Below are 6,000 nucleotides of genomic sequence, written 5' to 3'. Positions count from 1 at the left end.
AATTGAGTATATTGCAATTGATAAAATAATTAATAAGTAATTATAAAACATAATTTAATTATTTGCAAATGTTTATATATTAATATTTTTGAAAATCGTAACAAATTGTTTAAACAATTTTTGACCATTAGTAACGTCTGGCAACATGCGGATATGTTTCAAGGGTAATTTTTTTAGTAAGATTATGAAAAAAAAAATCGAATGAGAATCGTGTTCCTAGCGGGAGCAACGATACAGCCTGGACTAATACTTATACATATTTAAAACGTATCTATAATATAATATACAAAAAAATATAATAACATAATATATAGTACCTATTAAAAATATAATCATTACAGATTTCTCCATTATAAGTTTATTTTTTGAATATTCCTAAAATTTTGGTTTATAGTTAATACGTATAATAAATTCTAACCCTTAAATATAACCTAAGTACAAATTCTTTCGGAAAAGAATGACACGGATGACTAAAAGGTAGTGTAAGCAAATGGACTGTGAATTTAGTGATTCTATAACTACTACAAAAGATCCAAAAAAAAAACTGTTATGCGTATGAAGCACTCACATTACTAATTACTACTAATTACTAATTACAAAGTCGACTTACCCTGACCAGAGATGCATTCAGGAAAAAGGAACGTCCAAAGGGAAACACCCGCGCGATCGAGAGCTCTCGTGTCGTCTTACTAGGATTGTTTGGAAAACTACATATTCTTCTGCCGGTCAGTGGCGTACTTCCCGCGGTAAATATTTGTTAAATTACTACTAGAGCTAAATTAAGTTAACCAAAATAAGAAAAGAAATAATTATATTCTACAGCCCATAACCCACAAATAAATAAATACAAAAGATTGAACATTCCGCCCACCAAAATAAGACATTATTTTTCGTCTTGCGGCAGCGGACACAATTTGATTACTGGTCTACAAAGTAAACCAGTTGCGGTGCGAACGGTAACAACCCGCACGATACCATCTTTTCCAGGATGAACCTGGACAATTCGTCCTAAACGCCAACGTAATGGAGGCAATTGTTCATCTCTAATTAAGACCAAAGTGTCTATTTTAATATTGTCCCTATTTTGAGACCATTTACTACGTTGGTGCAAAGTATGCAAGTACTCATTAGTCCAACGTTTCCAAAAATCAAAGTGAATTCGTTGCAAGAGTTGCCACCTTGTCAAGCGATTCATTGGCAAGTCAGTTAAGTCTGTAGTGGGAGGCGCTGTCAAAGGCTCTAAAGTTAAAAAATGCCCAGGCGTTAAAGCACTTAGATCGTTTGGATCTGAACTAAGAGGGTATAAAGGTCTAGAATTCAGAACAGCTTCAATTTGTACTAATATGGTATAAAATTCTTCATATGTAAGAATCTGTTCACCGACAACACGAGTTAAATGATGTTTGACAGATTTAATACCTGCCTCCCACAAGCCACCAAAATGAGGGGCAGAAGGCGGATTAAAATGCCATTCAATGGCTTCTTGTCCAGCAGCTAATTCCATACATTCTACGATTTTCCTATAACCACCTACAAGATTTGTCCCACGATCACTGTGGATGTGAGAACATCGACCTCGTCTAGAGATAAAACGGCGCAAGGCAGCTAGAAAAGCTTCTGATGACAAATCAGACACCAATTCAAGGTGTATAGCCTTTGTGGCAAAGCATACAAAGAGACAAATATATGCTTTGTAAGATTTTGCTCCTCGATGTTTACCAAGTGTTATAGAAAATGGTCCACCATAATCTATTCCAACTCGTGAAAAAGGTTTTATTTGAGATAGTCTACTAGAAGGTAAATCTGCCATAAAGGGAGTAACAGATGTAGGATTTACCCGAAAACACTTAATACAAGTAGACAGAACCTTTTTAATGGCTCTTTTTGCAGATAATATCCAAAAGTTTTGAGAGATTAGAAATTGTAGAGATTGTAAACCAGGATGCAAATATTTTTTATGAGTGTCCTCGATAATGAGAGATGTCAACCTATGATCACGTGGAAGTAAAGCAGGATGTTTGGTTTTAAAGGGCAACGAAGAATTGGAGAGACGACCGCCCACCCTGAGCACTCCACTTTCATCAAGAAACACGTTTAATTTACGCAATGGTTTCGAACAAAATTGCTTGGTTTGTAATCTATGGATGTCCTCTCGAAAGGCAATATGTTGAACATGTCTAACTAAAGCAAGTAGTGCCTCATTTAATTCTAAACATGAGAATGGTGTAAATCTCTTGGAAGAAGGTGACTTACAATTTTGTATAAATTTACGACAATAAGCCACTATTCGAATAATAGCTGATAACGAAGAATATTTTCTAATTAGTTCATCAAAATAATCTATAATCAGAAAAGAAAACATTGATTTCCTTTCATCAACGGCAATTTCCGTAGAAAGATCAAGGTTACTTTCGCCCATGAAGGTTATTGGCCAACTCTCTGGGGATGAGGATAACCAGGAGGGGCCATTCCACCATAACAACAAATTTATTAGTTCTCCAGGAAACAAACCTCTTGTAGCACAATCAGCGGGATTGTCGCTCGATTGCACGTGATTCCAACAGTCTGGAGAAGTCTTTTCTTGAAGACGAGAGACGCGATTTGCTACGAAAGTTTTCCACTTGTAAGGTGGAGATCTTATCCAAGTTAGGGCAATTGAAGAATCAGAGTAACAATATATTTTTGAAATTGATAGTTTATTGGAGAAAATATCTAAAAGATAGTGTATCAACTCAGAAAGTAGAACTGCAGCGCACAATTCTAATCTCGGAAGAGAAATTTTTTTTAAAGGGGCTACTCGACATTTTGAACTAACTAAATTTACAGATACCATCTCAGAAGAGTCTACAAAACGAAGATATACGACAGCAGCATAGGCTGATTCGGAGGCATCTGCAAATCCATGCAATGAACAAAATTTATATGAATCTACTGTTATTCGTCTATTAAGTTTTAAAGAACTAAGTAAAGGTAACTGAGATTTATACATTTCCCAGCGATTTAAAATTTCAGGAGGTGGAGGATCATCCCATCCCAATCCCAAAGTCCACAATTTTTGTATCAAAAGCTTAGAAATAAGAGTTACAGGGGTAAGAAAACCTAACGGATCAAAAACTCGAGCTAGATCAGAAAGAATCGTACGTTTCGTACAAGGACCTGCAATAGGTGTAACTATATATGAAAATGTGTCACAAGATGGTTGCCATTGGAGGCCTAGAATTTTTACAAAACTATCGGAATCAAACGAGAAAGAATTTTGTTTATCTATATCTGATGAAGACAAAAGGGAAAGGTGATTGCTTGCCCATTTACGCAGCTCAAAGCCTCCCGTTCCTAATAGACCTATAATTTGTCTTTTTAGTTCTAATGCATTGTCGACGGAAGTACTACCAGTGACTAAATCATCCACATACATGTCAGTAAGAATACTTTCAGCAGCTAAAGGATAATTTGATCTTTCATCCATTGCAAGTTGATGCAATGTTCTTATAGCTAAGAAAGGTGCAGACGATACACCGTAGGTGACAGTGTTTAACCGATACTCCTCAATTGGATCCTTTTTTGAAAACCGCCAAAGAATGCGCTGATAATCTCGGTGATTATCATCTACTAAAATTTGCCTATACATTTGCTTTATGTCGGCTGTAAAGGCAATTGCGTGAAGACGAAATAACAACAAAATAGTTACAATATCCTTATGTAATTTGCGACCAACAAGAAGAGAATCATTAAGCGACAAATTGGAAGTAGTTTTGGCAGAGGCGTCAAACACTACTCGCATTTTGGTAGTCAAACTATCTGGTTTAAATATACAATGATGAGGAATATAGTATACCCTTGAAAGATCTTGTGGGGAAGAAGCAATAGACATGTGCTGAGAATCTAAATAATCTTGCATAAAGGATTTATAAGAAAATTCAAGTTCAGGATTATTGTCAAAACGACGTTCTAAGGACCGAAATCTGCGTAATGCACCTGAGTATGAATCGCCTAAAATTGGTTCAGAACCTTTGAAAGGAAGAGGTACTATATATCTACCACTACTAGTTCGATGGTGATGAGCAATAAATATTTCTTCGCATTGAATTTCCTCCGAGGAGCAGGTGTGATTGTGAGGAATTTCTTCCACTTCCCAAAATTGTTTAACAATTGTATCTAATGAAGAATCTACAGTAGTACAAAATGTATTTAATGAAGAAAATTCTTCCCTGTCGACCCTGCCTATTAAGACCCAACCAAATATTGTCTTAAGTGCACTAGGTTGACCTATGGGTTTAACTATTCGACCTTCTTGCATTATAAAAGGATAAATTTCGGCACCTATCAAAACATCTATACTATGTGCTTTGTTGAAGTCGGGATCTGCTAGCTTCAGATTACTAAGATGATCCCAATTTTTGTGTGAAATATCGAAAGACGGTAATTTTGTACAAATTGAGGGAACAACAATAGCTTCAAAATTAATTATTGGACTAGAACAATCTTTAGGCTTAATGTTTGAAGTAGTTACGCCCTTTGATACTATCGACGACATTTGATTAACACCACTAATTGGAATGGTCAATCGGGATCGTGACAAACCAAGTTTTCGTAAACAATTTTCAGTAATGAAGTTTGCTTGACTTCCTTGATCAATGAGAGCTCTAACACACTGATATTTTCCAGAGCTATCTAAAATTTCTACAAGAGTTGTAGACAAGAGCACTGTGCTTTTACAAGAAACTGTATTAGCTACAACTTCGGCTTCATCAGAATGTTCAGGAACTATTGAATTTGGCGTATTTGAGGTTGAGGGAGTATTATTAAAATTAACAGAAGGGTTGGATCTAGACAAATCTGGGTTTTGTTGTTTGTCTTTATAATGAAGTAAACTGTGATGTCTACTACCACAAGTTCTACAATTATGTTTACTAGGACAATTTTGAATAAAATGCTCGGAAGACAAACAATTTAAGCAAACATGATTAGATCGAGTTAAATTGTATCTATCTAAAGGAGATTTTTCCAGAAAAGTGGGGCATTTATATAAGGGATGGAAGCTGCTACAAAATATGCATTTTTGACTTACACTCTTCTCTGTATTGACGACAAAGGAGAGTGAGTTAGAAGTTGGACGACTAGAAGAAGATGGCTTGGACCATGACGTTTTCTTGTAGAAGGAGGTATTTTTATTTTTTTGTTCATCAACTCGACTAAGAGCTTTACATTGAACTTCAACAAAAGCTACTAAAGTTTTAAAAGAAGGTATTTCAACTGAAGTCTGTTCCAATTCAAACCGTTCGCGAGTATTTCTATCAAGTTTTGTTAACAGAAGGTGAAATAATACAAAATCCCAGTCTTCTACCGGAAGTTCAAGGTTTTCTAATATTAACAAATTGTCATGAAATGTATCCAATAATTTTCGTAAAGCAAGATTGGATTCAGAAGTTAATTTTGCGTTTACTATTTCCTCCCAATACATAAATACTAACTTACGTTTATCTTGATATCTATTGACTAAAGTTTGATAGGCTGAGTCAAAATTGTTTTCCGCTAAAGGAAATCGTGCTAGCAAAGAGCGAGGTTCATCGCTCAGGGAAGTTACTAAATACTGAAACTTTTCTGTTTTGGACAAAGATTGGTTATTATATACCATAGAATTAAATAAAGCAATAAAGGAAGGCCACGTTTTATAATTTCCATCAAATAAAGGCAAATTTATTTTAGGTAATTTAGCATTTGTAGAGCTTGAATTATTGTTATTTCTTGCTCCTAATTGATTTGTATTTAATTCAGAATAAATTTTTCTAATCGTATAGCCCTTATTATCAAAACCTCTACGAATAGCATCTTCATTGTTTAATTCATTCTCGTCTACTATTCTACCTATAATTTTTTCATGAGCGCTTTCAAAACTATTAATAATTCTTTCAATATTTTCGTACCTAGGCACAAATTCCTCAAAAAGTGAAGCATCTGCCTTTGTTGCAAGGGCAAAATCATAAATCTCTTGTATTCTAC

This window comes from Anoplophora glabripennis, unplaced genomic scaffold (assembly GCF_000390285.2).
Source record: "Anoplophora glabripennis isolate ALB-LARVAE unplaced genomic scaffold, Agla_2.0 scaffold1154, whole genome shotgun sequence".
Taxonomy (NCBI): Eukaryota; Metazoa; Arthropoda; class Insecta; order Coleoptera; family Cerambycidae; genus Anoplophora; species Anoplophora glabripennis.
This window is presented reverse-complemented; position numbering follows the sequence as displayed.